This window comes from Anser brachyrhynchus (genome assembly GCF_964034855.1).
Source record: "Anser brachyrhynchus genome assembly, chromosome: 13".
Lineage (NCBI taxonomy): Eukaryota > Metazoa > Chordata > Aves > Anseriformes > Anatidae > Anser > Anser brachyrhynchus.
The window spans coordinates 21,303,421-21,322,966 of NC_137708.1; the positions used below are offsets into that span (position 1 = coordinate 21,303,421).

General features: G+C 37.1%; 1 long non-coding RNA gene across 1 annotated transcript in view; it reads right to left on the reverse strand.

The window, feature by feature from the left end:
* Positions 1-529: 529 nt before the first annotated feature.
* LOC308177100 overlaps positions 530-19,546 on the reverse strand; it is a 179,329-nt gene continuing 160,312 nt past the window's right edge. Inside the window, exon 3 of the long non-coding RNA XR_013938870.1 lies at positions 530-1,371. This is a non-coding gene — a long non-coding RNA (uncharacterized lncRNA). The remainder of the gene's footprint in view (positions 1,372-19,546) is intronic.

Genomic DNA, 19,546 nt, shown 5'->3' on the forward strand with positions numbered 1-19,546 from the left:
TCCTTCCTACTCTGCAACTGCAAAATAAGAATGCCCATAAACAGCACAGAAGGATTACACACACTTATAAAATTAATCTTTGTGAATAATATGGAAAAATTAAATCTTTTGACCCAGCATCTCTGTGAGTCTTACAGGAAATGCCATGAGAACAAGCATTCCATCACTGAAATACTCCAATTATGCACTTTCAGCATGGTACTATGTTTTGACAAAATTTGAGTTGATGGCACCAAGGACACTTCCACCACTTAAAATGGTTACTAAAATAATCTTGTGCAACACAAACCACTGGGAAATGCTGTCCATAAACTGGCTTCTCAAACAAGCCTAGAATGATCTTTTACCCTCTCCTTTCACCTGATGAAAAAAGAAAGAAAAGACCCAGTGCAGGAGGTTGCTGAGATGTGTGCAACATTTGACAGCCTGGGCCAAAATCTGCTTTCATTTGTACAGCTAAGTCAGTGCAGCAGTCCTCTCCCCAAATCTCAGATGATTCCCCTGAAGCTGCTGTAACCTGAGCTGTTAGTAAATGGGGATGTATTTTCTTAACTTTGCAGGGAAAAAAAAAAAAAAAAAAAAAGAGGGAAGCAGGAATGTCATCGATGGAAACTGCATAAATTCTATACGTATTCAGTGAATTCTATTTGCAAAAAAGCACAACTCTTCAGCTACTCCTCTCTATGTTTAAATATGTCTTGGCTGGAGAAAATCAATACCTTTCTGCTTATCTCATTCTTATTTATAACAGCTTATTACATTTTAATTAGTCTAACAGTTCTGTTGGATTTCCAGGCAAAATGTGCTAAAAGCCCATATAAGCAATTGGCATGTTATTAATGAACTGTAGTCAGCCATTATAGAAGAGAATATTTGAATTCTTCATTTTTGCCACACCAATAATGGACTATCTTTGCATTCTAGAGAACAGATTTTTTTCCAGATTTTCTGTGCTCAGTCACATTTCCTGCTTACTAATAATAGATTTCTTACACTACCTGCAAACACCATTGCAAACAGTGATTTTCCCCAACGAACCCCTTCCTCCAATGACATCCAATGTGTTATAAATTACTCTTTAGCCAAAAAGAATTTATAGTAAGTCGATTAGTTTATTGAGTAAGCGATCAGCAAGCAAAACAGCGCTGGGCAGCTGGGGAGTCCATGCTCCTCCAAACGGCGCGCAACTTCCCCTTTTTTCGTCCCCTTTTATCACCAGTTCTTTCCGGGGTTGCATTGCGTAGCCCTTTCTTCTACTGCGGCTGCGTCAATTGTTGCTAAGGGGTCGTCTCTGTTCTTCTGGTGGTCGCACAGATGAAGGCCGTAGTCTTCCTCTCTCTCTCTTTTCCTTATTCGGGTATGTTAGTTTTTCTTAAAATAGGGAAGTAGGTTATCGGTTTAGCAATGTACTGTTTACCCAATGTTCTCTCAGCCACGTATCCGAGACATCCTGTTCTGGTAAGATGTCTCAACATTTTACCACCGTTTTAGTAACTTCTTTTATTCCTTCCCTAATATAGCCATGAAAAATAATGAACAAACATTTATCATCCATCACACAATGCAACTAATCAGAAATTAAAATCATGAAAAGAGAGATGAGGGCTTTTGCATGGTTGGTATTTCCAATAGTAAAATAACCCAGGGTTGGGCCCCAATCATATACCATTGGGCAGGAATTTTAACTACTTCATTTTTCATAGGAGAGGGAAAACAAATATGTATTTCTAGTAGATATGATGATATCAGGTTGCAGCAAACTAAAGGGAAAATCCCACGACTACGGTTTTGATGGCTCCCACTTACCTGCCTAGTCTGGTCACTTATGTTTGAAACAACTTTCAGAAGAACTGATTTACCAGCATATAATGTGAGTTCAGCCCTGTGTCTGCTGTGGAGTTGTGATACTCCTAAAAACAACAACTCTATTCCTGCTGGATAATTTGGTTCTTTATCATATGCTCTAGCAGCATCAGGTTTCATTCCAGAAGTCACTGCTCTTCTCTCCCATTTGTGAAATTCCAAATAGCCAGGACTGTATCTCTCTTCACTGACCAATCCTACAAATGTGGTACTAAGCTTAATTAGTTAATATTTGTTCAGTACTATAAATTTGAAACAGTAGTTTTAAGACTGGTGTGAAAGCTGTAATTTGCTGGCTAATACCAAATTTCTCTAAGAGTTGTTACATATGCAAAAGATGTTCTGCTCTCTACTCCCAGATCTGTGGTTGTCACAGTGATTAAAACTCCATGTTTCCTTAACAATTAACTAACATAGTCTATTAAATCTCATTTTATTACTTTGAATGGATTGAGATGGTACAATAATCCAACTCGGAAGCAAGAGAGAATTTACATATCTTTTTCAGAAAATGGATGAGACATAAAATGAATGACATGGTGGATAAAACCAAATCCTAGCATGTTCTCAGTCTGTTTTGCATTTGGTTTTCTCTGCTGTACTATAAACAAGTTCTAGCAGTGATAGACTCAGATTATGTAGGAACCAAAGAGAGAGAAAGCTCTCTAGGCTACCAAAACAATTCACTTAAACAGAATGCACACTTATCACTCAGTATGTTTTGACAAATTTAAATGTGCTATCAGCTCAGACGTTTATTTTCTTTTACTAGTACTGCTAGAGACAGTACTGCATGTTGTGTGTCCCATGCCGAAACTTAAATTCAGTTTTGTGGTTTGGAAAGTTTTACTGTTAGTATTTTAAATGGAATATATGACCTGCAATTCATTTATATTTCCTGTGTAATTAGTAGCTGGCGAGTAAAACAAATTAGGTGCTTGATAAACACACACAATTATATTTTCAAAGCAGTTGTATTTATGCTCGGAAGGAAGGACAGTTTTATGAATGTGTAATCATGGATGTAGAATTGGAAAGAAAACAAAATAGAGAATAGTTAATTCGGTGGTAGCAACAAATTAACACTATGCCAAGCCCCCTGCACATGCACTGCCCTGATAAACTTGTTATTGGAAAAGGTTCACTCTAAGAGAATCTTGGTAATCCTTCTTCTGTGTTTGTTCTTCTTTATTACTCCTTTGAGAAAACGTTGTTTATAAAATAAAGATCTGCACAAGCAAAGATAACAGAGTCCCCGTTTCCTGCCTAACCTGTTTAATAGCTAACAAGCTGGGAATATATAGCTCTTTCTTTCTATTTCCTTTATACATTTGAGTACAGGTGTGTGCTGCACACCAGTGATTACCAAGCATTCATGAGCAGATGTGCCTCCAAATGAAAGATGAAACTGAACTGAAAGTTTGTTTGAAATGGAAGTAAAACCTGGCAGATGGCAGCGTCCAGAAATAGCACCACTTAAACCGAATTTTTTGTGCAGCTCCTGCTCCCTAGCACTAGTGAGAACAGGGGGAGGATGACTCAGCAATGATCTATACGGGTAAGAGGAAAAAGAAAAAGGAAAAGCAGTTCTAAGCAGAAGGAAACCACAGTGGGGATAAGAAGAGGAAAATTAGCTTTAGATGTCAACATCTAAAAAAGAAGAGGAACTTAAAGAAGGATCCATTAGAAGAAAAGAAAAGAAAGAAAAGAAAAGAAAAGAAAAGAAAAGAAAAGAAAAGAAAAGAAAGAAAAGAAAAGAAAAGAAAAGAAAAGAAAAGAAAAGAAAAGAAAAGAAAAGAAAAGAAAAGAAGAGAAGAGAAGAGAAGAGAAGAGAAGAGAAGAGAAGAGAAGAGAAGAGAAGAGAAGAGAAGAGAAGAGAAGAGAAGAGAAGAGAAGAGAAGAGAAGAGAAGAGAAGAGAAGAAGAGAAGAGAAGAGAAGAGAGAGAAGAGAAGAGAAGAGAAGAGAAGAGAAGAGAAGAGAAGAGAAGAGAAGAGAAGAGAAGAGAAGAGAGAGAGAAGAGAAGAGAAGAGAAGAGAAGAGAAGAGAAGAGAAGAGAAGAGAAGAGAAGAGAGAAGAGAGAAGAGAGAAGAGAGAAGAGAAGAGAGAAGAGAGAAGAGAGAAGAGAGAAGAGAGAAGAGGAAAGGAAAGGAAAGGAAAGGAAAGGAAAGGAAAGGAAAGGAAAGGAAAGGAAAGGAAAGGAAAGGAAAGGAAAAGGAAAAGGAAAGGAAAGGAAAGGAAAGGAAAGGAAAGGAAAGGAAAAGGAAAGGAAAGGAAAGGAAAGGAAAGGAAAGGAAAGGAAAAGGAAAGGAAAGGAAGGAAAGGAAAGGAAAGGAAAGGAAAGGAAAGGAAAGGAAAGGAAAGGAAAGGAAAGGAAAGGAAAGGAAAAGGAAAGGAAAGGAAAGGAAAGGAAAGGAAAGGAAAGGAAAGGAAAGGAAAGGAAAGGAAAGGAAAGGAAAGGAAAGGAAAGGAAAAGGAAAGGAAAGGAAAGGAAAGGAAAGGAAAGGAAAGGAAAGGAAAGGAAAGGAAAGGAAAGGAAAGGAAAGGAAAGGAAAGGAAAGGAAAGGAAAGGAAAGGAAAGGAAAGGAAAGGAAAGGAAAGGAAAGGAAAGGAAGGAAAGGAAAGGAAAGGAAAGGAAAGGAAAGGAAAGGAAAGGAAAGGAAAGGAAAGGAAAGGAAAGGAAAGGAAAGGAAAGGAAAGGAAAGGAAAGGAAAGGAAAGGAAAGGAAAGGAAAGGAAATAATTCAAAATGATTATGAGTTTATTCATACAGGAAAACTAGCACCGGGATATGGAAAAAAAAACCTTTAATGAAAGCAGGTGAAAATTCACCAGCTGTCAGAATCAAACAAACCAAGAAGAATTAATATCTTATCATGCTTTTGCTATGTTGTGGCAAGTTAGCCCTATGGTGAAAGAGATGGACATCCGCACTTTCAAAGAGACACGGGGGAAAAGCCTGAGCCTTTCATGAGTACCGGAACAAAGAGAGGACAAATTCTGTTTAGGGCTGGTTGTAGTTTTGAGTAATTATTTGAGCTGAAATTTTCAGAAATTCCCTAAAGTGATTCGGCCCTTTGGCCATTCCCCATTGAACTGAGGTATTTACTCCCTCCCCTCGGTGATGTTAATACCTGTGAATATCACAGCGGTCTTGTAAGAGCAATTCTCCTTTCTCAGGGATTCAGGCTTTTGCCTTTGAGGTATTTATGCACAGCTCCCCTCTGCAAGGCCAAAGTCCCAATAAGAAGGTTTGAAAGTGTCTAAATCACTTTTCAGAATGGAGCTTATCCCAAGAGACTCACATAAATTGTCAGAGAAAAACACACAGCCAATTGCAGTCTGATCGACTGGCATTAAATGAATCCTACCATTGTATTCAAAGTACGGAGGCTGGAAGAATTGGGTTGCTCTCCATTCACTGCGCTACTCTCAGGGTGAAAAAATATAATGTGACAGAGAAATTAGAAACTGTAAATTAAGATCATATCTGGATGTAGGAAGAACCTAAAGATTGAATGTTCTAGGAATAACCTAAAACTTCAATGTTCTACTTCAGAAACACCCTTTTCACTTAATGTTGTCTTTTGACTGCAGCTAATGTCATATCATTCAGTAGTCTGAGATCAGAAAAATCATGGGTCAGATTATTCTGATGACTTTCAGAGATCTCTAATCACACTGCAACTATTCTGCATCTTGTTGTTCAGGGAAAGCTGACAACCTTGCCTCGCTGACAGAATTTGTTACAGATGATTCAGATGAGTTGCTTATGACAACCACTTTGCAAAAACCTTCTTAATATGAATCACTTTAGGATGATTCATTTACTTTTTCATCATTTTAGAACAAACTTCCTTGTGTGAAACAGTTTAAAGATTTGTTTGAAGAGACAATTTACACATGCAAGCTCTATTTTTTATTAGCAGCAGCTTTGCTGCTTCACCAAAACAAATCTCGCCTGAGCAATTTCCATCTACTTCTAGCTTGTAAACTAAGCCTATTCCAAGTGTAATGTTGAAAACTGTGACATCAAATATTCGTCAGCATGGGTGGATTACAAGCAGATGCCAGAAATTTCTGCAACGTTACCCAAAATCCCAAGCTTTCCCAAAACTATAATCATTGTATTGTATTTACTCACCAAATAAATGTTTGGTGCAATGAAGTGAAAGACTAGTGAAAAGTTTCTTTTTTACATCAGTAATTTTCCTTAAAGGCTACTCACAGGGTAGCTGCTTTTCAAAACGGGAACTATTGAGATATATTGATTGGAGATTTATAGATTACCCTTGAGGTCTAAGATTTCTTGAAATGTCCCCAGAAGGCCAGAGTTCTGGCTGGCTCTTAACAGGGAGCTACACTGGAAGTGACACACACATGTATACTTATAAATAAAAAATATTGTCTTAATGTATTTAACCAGGCACAGTGGCTATGTGGAAGAGTTAGCCTACTTATAACCAAGAGAATCACACAATACTGGGAAATTTCACTCCCTTTCACCTCCCTGAGAGCCAAAATCTATGATTCCCACATGAATAATCACATGCAGGTTATTGGGATTCTGTAGAGACCAAAACCAGAGAAAGTTGTCTTTATTGCTGCTATACTGACGGACTTCTGAGTCAATAGTATGGATTAATGGGCCTCTGCTAAATACAGAGAAGCTAAACAGACAGCCCTAGGTTGAGGGAGGAAATTAAATTACTACTTACAGTCAATTAACAATAGGAGTGTGACAGGAACACCAAAACCAAGGGAATACAACATGAAATTTGAAACTATGCGCTCATCTAATGCTGCTTTCCCAAAGGATAACTGACTGCAAAGCAGCAGAAGATTTTACAAATTGGGCGTGCTTGCTCTGCAGTTGTTAAGTCTCTGGAGGGAACTGAGGATACTCCTCAGGAGCCCAGACTTTGCTCATCGCACTGGGAGGTTACAACTGTGATGCCCAGGTAGAAGCATCAAAGACTTACGAACACATCAAAAGAAACATCAGCTGTGCAAACACCATTTATAAAAATAACTTTTTCTTTTAATGTTGCTATTACAAAATAAATAAATAATCTGATGTGCAATGTGCAGATCCATACAACCAGTCATTCCAAATGAATGTTTGCACATATGAGAAAGGGCAATATCTTTGGCTTCCATTGCATATAAACTAGTGTTTTGTATTTATCCAGTAAAGCAAGACTGAATAATGTATTATTATAATGAACTTGCTGGGAAGATGAGAAGCTCTAGCATAAGCTCTCTCCCCTGTTACATTTGTGCCATTCTAGTGGTTTCGCAGCATTTTCAGAGTGTCTTTTTTTTAAATCAGAAATTTGGTTTTCAACTTTTTTGTGATATTTTATTAAGAAAGCACAGAATTTTCTCCACATTCCCACAGAGGCTGAACTTTGATCATAAGTAAAAATTTACTGAGAACAAAGTTACACTTCCATGTTGCACCTATTAAGGAAAGAAGTGTACAGAAAACCTGATACTTATGAATGACGTGAAAGAAGAAAGTTAGCATGCGGTTCTGGAGAGCTTTCAGGCAAAACTGTTCAGCTATTCCATAACAGCTATTAAAGGGAAGTACTGTTCTTTCTTATTTCAAAAATATTCTCAACTAAAGCTTGATTTCTGCCTCCAGCAGCTTGTTTCCCCTCCAGCCTGTTGATACAAAGTACTGTCTATGTTAATGCTATTTTTCTTGCTATCTGCAATACACATTCTAATGGCCTGAAGCAAAAGGAAGAAAAGATGATGAAGGTGTTTCAAACATTCTCCCTGACGGTCAGAAAAACTGAGCAATGGAAGAGTACAACACTGAGGCCAGAAAGACACTCATGAATACAAGGAAAATAGCTTTTCACTCATGAATACAAGGAAATTAGCTTTCTGTAAAAAAACAAAAATGTTTGCCTCATAAGTTTTTTCCACCTCTTCTTTTCTCCCTCCCTAACCCATCAGTCTCCTGCCTCCCAAGTGTAGCTGGTGTAATACCTATAAGCTCCAACCCCAAGGCTGTACGGCAGTCATAAATTTAGATATTGTCCAAGAGCAGTAATACTATCATAACTTAACCTTAAAGAAACCCTTTGCAAACACTCTCCTTTATTTTTTGCCATGTACCTATTTATCTGTAGAGATACCTTAAAAAAAAATTAAAAAAAAATCGATAAGTCAAACACACCTAAACTTTCTGTCTGATTGGACATATTTCGTTGACAAGGTGCTAAAAGTTTTAGGCAGGGTCTAAAAAGTGCAATGGGAAATAACAGAGTGCATTGATTGTTAATCTAAAAAACCATACATCTGTTTTCACCCTGTGTAATGACTTTAAAGACAGCATGTCAAAATACTGTATTTTTATATTACGCCCTTCACAACTTTATTCTCTGAACATCTGTAGACTCACATCTGGCATGTTGAACCACCAACCTGTGGGACTCTGGCAGTGAAATCCACGTTTGTCAAGACTTTCTTCAGCAGCCAAAGCTCACCCATAGCAGGGTACACAGTGAAAACCTCACATGCAACAGAAACACACTGATAATGTGTACAAATGCAAGCAAATATATAAACTGTGCCAGGGCATCTCACACTGAAACTTCCTAAACTCCCAAATTTAACACAATTTCTTAATTTCCTCTTTAAAGTATTGATATATCAGTATCTGCTACAACATCTTCTGGCCTGCTGCACTATCCCAGTTACATACAGCTACTCCACACCTGATGGTACTGTTCTTATCTGCTGCTAACACAACACTGTAGTACATTAATTCCACCACTAGACAATTAACCCCCCATCTGAATCATATTTGTCAGATTGAAATTTCTCAGGGAATCAAAATATTTTATTAAAGCCTTCAAAGGCTAAATGCTAACAGCCCTAGCTCTCTTTCTTGTTGAGTTCCCCCAGGGAGGAATAAAAGAGTCAATTTAGCTGACTAGCCTTTGTTTTCAGAAGCTGACGATATCAAAAAGGACTGTAGATAGTGGATGTAATCCTACAATACAAGATTTTTTGATGTTCTACTGTAAGTGGAATGGATGCCTGTTATTAGTGTATGTAACAGTTGCCCCTTGAATTGAACCATGTAATTAATGAAGAAATACGAACCCCACTAAATTAAATGTTAAATAGCACCAGCATAAACCTTGATATTAATGATGCATTCATTAAACATCAAGAGGAATAAAAAATATATAGAAGTCCTTTGATTCTCTTTACTATTACTCTCTTAGTGTTTTGCAGTAGGTTATTACTAACATATATGATCTGGTACACAGTATATTTGCTATTGTATTATACAATTTAATATATTTCAATTAATTTGATAAGCATCTGATTTACTTTACAGTAGCATTATAAATTGCGATGCTATCTGATATATCTAAAGAAGATCTGGTAGAAATTATCTCAAACTGTGCAAATTGTCTTGAAAAATACAAGCAAAACCATGCCATCTATGCAGGTGTCTTGCATAACCCATCCCAAACCATTCTGAAAATAGAAATTTATATTTTATTACAACACTCACATAGTGTAATAAGTTCACTTGCCTAATTCATTAAAAAGACTAATCCAACATCCTGAAATTAGTGCCTTAGAGAATTCAAACACTGCATTCAGAGCCACAATGAAAATCTACCTAGACACTAAACTCTGCATATTCAATATTGGGAAAGGAAGTGGATGAAATAACATTTCTCATGAAAAATGCCCTGAAAGAAGAATGAGCCTTTTCTGAACATCACTCACAATTCTCTAAATTTGGAGTTGGCAGCACTAGCAGCCTAACTAGACTCACATCAGAGTCTGAATCCATTGACACCTCTTCACAGAAATCTAGCAAGAAGCCAATGGGATGTAGATCAGGATCAGATTCCTTGTATTAAATTGCAAGACAACACTCAAAAATACAAGAAAATACAAGAAAATGGAGATGGTGATTTGCCTTCTTTCCAGCCATCTGATCAGTACTGTGCAATGGAAGCGTCCCCAGAACATAGCTGTCTCATTTGGGCATCTTAAACATACAGCTCCCCAAAGGATGAAGGGCACCAGTGAAGATGACTCTGGCAGAGCTAAAGACGTTTTTCATTCCAAGGGTGTTGTCAAAGGTTTGGGTGTTTGTTTTTAACAGAATCCTTGAAAACTCAGCTAATAAAGGGAACAAATCAGGATATATAAGCTATAGTAGGAAATATTACACAACATCCAAACGTAACCACAATCACTGCACAATACCTAAAATCTAGTATGTAAGCATTCACATATTCACGGATAGCAGTGTTCTGGGTGAAAGCCCCAGTGGGCCAGCTGTTGGAGGCGCGCAGGAGGACTGCAGGTAGCAGGCAGATGGATGCACTTGGAAGAAGAAGGGAGGAAGAAGAATGGAGGAGGAAGAATGGAGGAAGTTCTGCCTATAATGCACCAGTCCAATGAATTCAGCACACAACAGTTACTGCACTGGCAGCAGCACTGTGAGAGCAGAGTGGCATTAACTGTAACACAGTGAATAAGGGGGCATTTAGATTAAAAAAGGAAGGGGTGATTGTTTAAATTAATCAGCTGATACAAAAAAAAAATCTAAGGAAATTAACTGCATGTCTCTAAATGGGTGTAAATTTTTGTTGCTAGCACAAGAATTCTTCCTAATTTCCATGTCTAACATGCATGCTTTGCCCAAGCAAGGACAGTAAAAATACTCCAGTATAAGCAACCAGCTTTTCACCAAAACTCAATCTCACAAATAAAACCGATGCAGTAAAACAAACAGAAACTTTTAGACTGTGTTTGCTGCAGGATGCTCTCTTACAACTAAAATACTATGACTGCCAGAGCCTTTATGTAATGGCAGCAACAGATAGCAGTAGAAGAGAAAATATTTTGTCCACCTTGAATTCACCAAGGAATTGAGGGGAGCAGATGAGTAAAAAATATATGAGCAGCAATTTAACAAAAAATTGCTTCATAAAAGGCAATTTAAACAATGACAACTTGTCTCACTTTTTAGTTTTCTACAAGGAGACTTTTAAAGCGCTATTTGTAACTAAAGCTAATAGCTCTATACTACAATTAAATGAAGTAACTTCTAATTCGACCTGTTCCCTAGTGGCAGTTACCAGTGATGAATCCCAGCATGGTATAGTCTATCAGACTGAGACAGAAAGATTTGACATTTGTCAGAGCTAAGGGATGGAATCAACCAATTCAGTGAAACTGTGCAGCTCCAAAAGAAATGCAAAAATAGGAGGTGCTTCCCATAGAAACAGAAGGACCATGCAGAGACAGAAGCGTGTTTCAGATAGTATTCTTGACTTCCTAATCTATGGTTTTCTTGTCACTCCTTGCCCTCCTTCCTGTAGTCTATTATAATGGTGTATTCTTAGCCTGGTTCCTTAAGAAATGAGGCATATGTTGTGTTGCCTTGCCATCTGTCAGTTTGCTATTTTCCCTCAAGCATGTTTTGAACCTGTTGAACAATTTCAGCCAATTTGACAGAAGGCTAAAGGTCTCAAACATACAAATATCTACATATTTAATCAAAAGCTATAACTACAAGAGGAGAAAGACCCAGTTTATTACTGCACACGTGTGGCTAGCCAGGCGGCCAGCACCTCACACAACATGCAACCACCAGCCCCTTGGAGCAGGGAGTTTAATGGGGAGACCACAGGTCGACGGGAGGCAATGGAGATCAGCTTAAGTTATGTGCAGGTATGTCAGAAATTGTGCTTCCTCAGCAGTAGAAAAATCATCAAACCATCTTCAGGCTTCAGCCAGAAATCAGTCAATATGCTCAGATGCTCAGATATCTAAATTTTTTGGAAGTCTTTTTGCTCCAAAACAAACAAACAAACAAATAAATAAATAAACACCAGAGGAATGGGGCACATTAATAATAGGAATGGAAAGAGGACAAGAGACTCAGCTAGTGTAATCATTTCATATTCTACACACTGCAAATGAAGACAGAAGACCACGATGGCCAATGGTCCAGAATTCCCAAACACCAGATTTTCCATCTAACAGGTATCATCTCTGGTTTAGATCCATAGACACGGGATTCTGTGTTAGTCAGATGCATATAAAATCTTATAACCCTCTTTGTTTGGTCACTGAATGCCAGTTTTCTGGGTGAGAACATTAGAACTTCTTTATGAGGTCTGTGTAAATGTTTGTGTAGCTGTAGTATAATTGTCTCCAGCTGTGACTGGGCAGGAAAGAGTCTATAATAAAAAGGAGTGATATTTCCACTCGTGCATATACTCACTGCTCCCAGGAATCAACAGTTTAGGTTTTCCTGAGCCAAACAGTGGCTGCAACCAGGCAATCATGTTTAATCATCATCGCTGTGTCTATTCTCTAGCAATTCACCTAATCCTCTTTTTAACCTATTTACAGTTTTGTAAAAAACTTCCAGTAATAATTAATTTTGCAACTGAGTATATACAAAAAACCACACCCTTTCATTTATTTAAAACTGTTGCCTAACAGCTTAAGGAAATTCTAGTTTTCTGTTATGGGAAACAGTAAATGTTTGTGATCTGCATGCCATCTTCACATCATGTTGTGCATTAACAGTCATATTTCCCCTCAAACATCTCCCTTTGTAGACTGAAGAATTCTAGTCCAATTTGTATCTTCTTACTGACAAGCTTTCCAGAGCTTCTGACCATCCATGTTACCTTTCTCCATGTATTTCCAGAGCTAGGTATATCATCATTGAGAGGGCAGAGCCATAAGCACACATTCAAGATGTGAACAAATGGGTAATATATGGTGGTGTGATGATGTACTTAGCTTTACTATCATTTCCTTTACTAATAATGCTTCAAAATCTATTTTATTGCTAGAAATGGACTGATTCTTTAGAGAGATGTCCAGAATGACTCCAAGATTTCTTCCCCAAACAATTATAGAGGATTTAGAGTCCACTGTTATGCATCTATATTTCAGTTTATTTTTCCCATGGGCATAAATTTTTGAAACGCTGAATTTTATATTTTTTTTTTCAGTCAACCAGTGTTGTGTTTCTGTCTTACTATTTCTTTCTTCCACTCCCCCATTTTTGTTAATATCTCTGACATACCTTCTAAATCTTTTCTGTATTTCAAATTTAAAAGCATATAACCTTATCTCTATATTCTTGTGACTTGCATCCTCCAGTTTTACCAGGGAGACTGAAAGTGATAGTGAAAGATAGTGAAAGATAGTGAAACTGGTTTGACATTACCAAGGAAAATGTTAAATTGGTTGTAATACAACATATTTAATGTCAGGTTGGTTGTGTTAATTTTCCTATTTAACCATTAGATAACTCTGTCAGTGCTTTCATCTACACCATTCTGCACCTCAGGTCAGGGATTCTGTGTACTTCACAGATATATACAGTGTCTACGTCTTTATGTAATGGATATTTTGAAAATATTTCCTGAAGTCTGTTGCTCACTATCAGCACCATGTGGAATTATCAAAATTATTTGTAATGTGATTAGAAGGTCTTAAATACTTTTTTGTGTGATGAAGTTACACTATGACAGTATTTGAGTGGGTCTGATGAGCCACCCAGATTTTGATTTCATGAAAGCAGGACTGCATAACAAAGTGTGAGGCAGCAGTCTCATTGACAGTACAGTCACACGCTGCCTCCCTCATTGAAAACACAGTCACATGCCATTATGCTACTTTTTATACAATATGATATCCACCTATTCTTAGCAAGCAGTGTGTTGAATGCAAGTGGAATGAAGTATGGCTTGACTGCCCCTTGTGCTATTTTAGACAAACACTGAGTGAAAGCCAGTGCTTTCACAGACTGTATGTTCAGGCAAAAGGGTATTACTTTAGGATTCAGGAGTACTCTATTTAACCTAGGCTGCATAGTTACCTAACAACTGCAACAACTAGAGATGTGCTGTTCAGTAGTACACATTTTTACCAACAAATAAATTAGAAAAAATCGATTTTTTAGATCTCCATTGCATTTATTTTTAGTGAGTTTTTGACTTTGTGTTTTTCAAGCCAGTTGACCATCCTAATACGATTGAAAGAATTCTGCCAAGTCTCACCAAATCATGGGTGTCCAAACCATGACAATGGGAAATAATATAACCAAACACAGGGTACTTCATAGACTTTGAACATAGAATCATCACCATTAAAAGAAAAAATATATTTCTTAAAAGCAAACACTTGCCTATTTTACTGGAGTTATGGCTGACTGTTACAAGGAATCTGAGGAAAAGAAATTTTTTTTCTGTACTACAGTCCTAATAGTAATAAAAAGTACATCAGAATTCTTCTCTCTTGTACTTCAATGGATTATCCACTACCTTTATCTCCAAGGGGCTCCTACCTCCAACTACAGAAGAAAAAAAATATGGATCTGATACTTTTTTAAGATTACAGAAGTTGAATGTGTTTATCCAGATATGAATATAAAAGAAATCATAGGGCTGGAAGGGATAGTTGGAGGTCATATAGCCCATCTCCTTGCCTCAAAGCTGGTTCAAATATCTCTATATCACTCCTGACAGATGTTTGTCTAGCATGTCCACGGATGAATATGGCATTGACTCTCCAGGAAATTTATTTCAGTACTGGCACTTAAAATGATTGTAGGGGAATGTTTCTGAGCTGAAGTAGAGAAAGTTGATAGGAGTGGAATATAGAGTTCAGCATAACACTTCTCCTAGGAGCAAATTCAGGACAGCTCTGTATCCTCCAGCAAAGCAGAAGACGAAAATGAAGAAAATGCAAGTAGGAAGCATCAAAGCAGTTGTAACAAAGAAGACTTAAATTTGAGTCTAAGAATAAGCAACCAGAACAAATATATGCAGCTTGCTAAAGAAAGCTCAGAATGAATTTTGATAAGTAAATTAAACATATCAACAAGGAACAGAATCACTATGGATTGTAATTCCAGTCCTCAGCAACAAAAGAACGGTAGTAAGCTTATACTACTCAGTTACCAGAAAGGTGACAATGACTGTGAAGAGCATCTTCAAGGACAAAAAGCATAATTAATAATGGACAACTTCAACTACACTCAGGTAAACTGTACAGTTGGCAATATAGGTGATTCTGAGATAAAATTCTCAGCTAACAAAAACATCTGGTTTTCAGAGTAACTATATGGGGACCCACAAGAAAAAAAAAACCATTACTCTTAAAACCCAGTTCTTGATTTCACACTGAATGGTGCTTATGACCTTATTCAGAATATTGTTTCCAAAGGCCTAGCATTACAGAAGAGTTCCCCAGTGTAGCAGGATATAACACAGAAGAAGAGGAACCCAAAATCCCTTGTGCTTGTGCTTAGTTTCAAAAAGGGAACTAAGAAGCAGCAGCCAAAACAGTTACTTTTTGAAGGTGGCAGATTATGCAACAGCATCAGCTGAAGCATGCAACCTATGAAAAAAAAAGCTTAAATAAGCTCAAAAAGGCCAATATGGTTCAATAACAGCATCTATCAGAGACAAAAATACATGTTTCAAATACTGCAAATGTTTCCAAGGACAGAAACAAGAAAAAGCATAATATCTAGCAAGCTATATATAAAAATGCTAAAAGGCAAACAAATGAAAAAGAAAAGATCTTGAGAACTTTTCTCGAGAAACAACTTGCAGAAGACACTAAAACTAACAATAAATCTTTAAAGAATAGCCAAAGCATGTAGGCTATCAGTCTTTCTGCAGGACCAGCTGATAGCAGAGGTAGAAAGGGAGCATCCAAGGAGGATAATGCCATAGAAGAAAATCTAACAAAATACTATAGCTGGGATATGTGCAGGCACTTAGACTCAACAGTGTTTGGATGTATACTTTAGGATTGGTTTTAAACTGTTGTGTTAAGAGAAGAGGACATCAAAAAATGGTAAAAGGATAAGACACAGAGGAGCCTTGTGAATCTTAAATATAAAACTGCAGAACTGTTATACCAGCCACTTAAAATACTATTTGCAACAGAGGAGTGCAAGATGGTAAATAGGAGCCAATAGGTGCCCAGTTTTTCAAAAAGAGTTTTGAGGGGATCTAGAAAATTACAAGTCAGTAAGCACATCTTCACCCAATCAAATCATAGAATAGTAATAAAAAATAGTAAATCCAGGATCAAATCTGTTGATAATAAAAAAGAGACAACACTGATCTTGTACATGTAAGCCACAGAAACTTGTTACAGTTCTCAGAAAGACAAGGACAAGCCACTTATATGCTCTACTTGGATTTTTTAGAAGTTTTCGGTAGGAATTCTTAACAAAAGGTTCATAAAATGCCATGGGAACGTCTAGTTATGGCTTAATAACAGATCAAAAGGAAAGGAAACTAAAGTAGGAATAAGTAGTAAGATGACTGCCTTTAGGTTTTTTTATAACTTATCTGGAATAGGGCTAGCAGGGATAGTAACATTTGCAAGTTATTGAAGGTAGTAAAAAGGCAAGCAAACTGCAAAGACTTGCACAAGAGTTTCATGATATAGAATGATTAGTCAATAAACTTACAGACAAAATTGTGTCAATAAATGTAAAGTAACACATGGGGAAAAGTAACCTTAACTATACATATTCTGTGACTGAGTCTAAATTAGCTATTACCCCTCAAGAAAGATATCTCAGAGTTATAATAGATAGCACCATGAAAGCATCAGCTTGTTACTCAGAAGCATTTAAAAAGGTAAATAAAATGTTATGAATTATTAGAAAGGAAGAGAGAATAAATAAGAAACACTATTATGCCATTTTATAGCTCCATAGAGATCCCCATGCTGCATGAAATCTGATTAATCTTTCCCCACCTTGGAAAGCACCAAAGATGAGAGAAGGTACAGGGAACTGCAGCGATGGTGATAAAGACTTTTCAGGATAGAGTCAGCAACGGAGAGGAAATTCTGATATTTTGTGATTCCTATAAAGTAGAAAACCTAGGGGAGAGGAGAAATTCATTTTGGAAATGTCAGCATATGTTGATTCTGAAACACAATATGCTTCTTAGGACTCTGAGAGTTGTGACTGAAATTACAGTAAAACTGCTGCAGTTTTATGGCTCATGCTCTAGGCATTTCAGAAAGGGGCAATGCCCCATCACTTAGTGCACCTCAATCCCTGAGGGTCCTAACGAAGTCTCCTTCGTTCATGGGCTGCATGGCATCCCCAGCCCTGGCTACCCTGCACGGATGTGATCTGCTCTCTGCTGCTGGAGCCTGAGCCTAAAAATTCCCATTGCAGTCTTGAACTGAGGTTCTGGAGAGCTCCTTACACGAGGATTTCCAGGGATCTCACTCTCATGGCCCCAGACAGAAAAAATTAACCGAGGCTTTTACATACTGTGCCTGTGCAAATGTCTATGCCTTCATCCCTATCAGGCATGCAGCCTCTGCTTGGAACTAACTCAGATTCATTTGTCAAACAATTGTCATAAAACAATTAAAATTTGAAAATCATTTCCCAGACAGTCTCTCTATATATACAGTCTAAAGGATATGACCACACAGAAAATATCTATTAGGGCAGAAGAGCTCATATGTACATATAGATATGGACAGATTTAAAAAGAAATTGAAGACCAACTTTAAATCCTTTTTAATCACCCAAGAAGCATGTTTAAAGTAGGTCATTATGTTACACTGCTTAAGATCAGAAACACCTGCAGTGTTTCGTGAGATTAGATTATCTTGGCAGCAGTTCAACAAAGGTTATTTAATATCTTTATTTCCCCATTTCCTAGAAGATATGCTCTACTGCATAGAGAAATTAATACTGTGACCTATGGTGTACAGGAGGTCAGACTGGACAATCAGAGTCCTCTCTTTTGCCTTTATAACCTGTGAACATAAGTCGCAGGAAGCATCTCATATTTTTTAAATGAGTTCATTGAAAAAAAAATTCTCCTGTAGAAGACAGGAATTCCCATGGCTAATGCACCAGAACATAACTCTGAAAGCTTATAGCCTTTGCATGACTGTTTCTGTATTTTTTTAAATGCATGAAACTTATGACAGCAACCAGTAGCTTAACAGACAAGACCACAAGGATAGAGAAAACTGTAATCTTCATTTTAAAAAGCGTACACTTTATATGTTATAATTGTAAATGCTCTCATCTTCCTTACAAACATCTACTTCATTTCTCCTAATTCTTTGATCTAAACTAAAGGTTAAAATGTGTTTCCTCTTTTTCTAAGAAGGAATGGAAAATATCAGGGTTTGATTTACTTACTACATCCCATTTCTTTCTCTCACATATGCCTTTCTCATACCCACACATTTTCATGCCTTTCCAAAACAATATGTCAGTCCTCATCATCTCACCAATTTTGTTACTAAAAGGAAAGCAAAACAACAGTACAAACTGTTATTAAAAAGCAGCCATTAACATACAACTTAATGAATGGAGACACTTCAGCTTGGAAAATTTAAGGCAAAATTTCATCCATTATCAGTTGGTAGCTGTCCTTTCTCTTACAGTTATATTTAGAGTTTGAACGAATCTCAGATTGGAACAGGAAGTTCAGCTGAAACCACCAGGTTTGAACAAAAACTTGATTTTGATCAAAGTGAGCTTGTGATTTCTGACCAAAATCCCAAATATCTTTGGCTTCTTGAAATTGCCTGAAATTCCTTCTTCTATTTCTACCCCATTTTAGAGAACTGAAATAAACCAGCCTCAAATTTCATAGATTTTATGAAATTCTCACACAGCTTTAATAGAAATAGTGGCAAAAACTGAAGCCCCAACAAACACAGCACCTCCCTAGACTGATCCATAACCCAGGATATGGTGTGGCATCCATTTGGAAATCTAAAATTTCCAGTTGATAAATAAAATACTGCAGGTGAAACTCCAGCCCATTTGAAAGCAATGAGAATGTTGCCACAGGCTCAATTTGGACCAGAATATTTTTACATTTGTTAAAATTTAAAAAAAAATAATGATTTTTTAAATTCCTGTATATGTGAATTAAAACCATCCTATTAAACGTTTTACAAATGCAAAACCAAAATAGCAACTTTATCATGGACATAGTAAACCTTCCTTTTACATATAGTTTGCAGCTACATTTCTCTAAGGTTCAGACTCCATTAGTGAGTAATTATTTCAACATATTATAATCACTGAAGGTACAGGGAAGCCTCAAAAGCGAGGTTGTGCTTCCTCTCACTTCACTGTATTTAATCAGGAGCTTTCCACTGAATTTGATGCAGTTGGGTCGGACTCTGCTCGTACAATTGTAAGTATATATAGGTATATTTCAGAACAATACGTACAGGCATACAGAACACGAATAACCTGCCCCTTACTCACGGGAATGACAGCTCTTCTCTCAGCTGAGCCAGACACATGAAACAGACCTAATCAGTTCCCTTCTTATCTCACGATTTACAGAAATAACCTAAAGTTGGATTAATGATTATATATCCATCAATGACAAACTGTGATTAGCTACCTCATTAACTTTAATGCACCACCTATCTGGAAATCTCTAGTCAGAAAGGGTCAAAAACTAATTTTTTACTAATGGACTTTTGTAGTGTGGCAAATTTAATAACTATTTTTTTTGTTGTTGCTATTGATGGGCATGATTTCAAGGAGTCCACAGGTAAGCTAACCATTTGTATCAACATAAAATGAGACATATAGATATTCTATTTCTTGAAAGAAAAGATGAATAAGGAG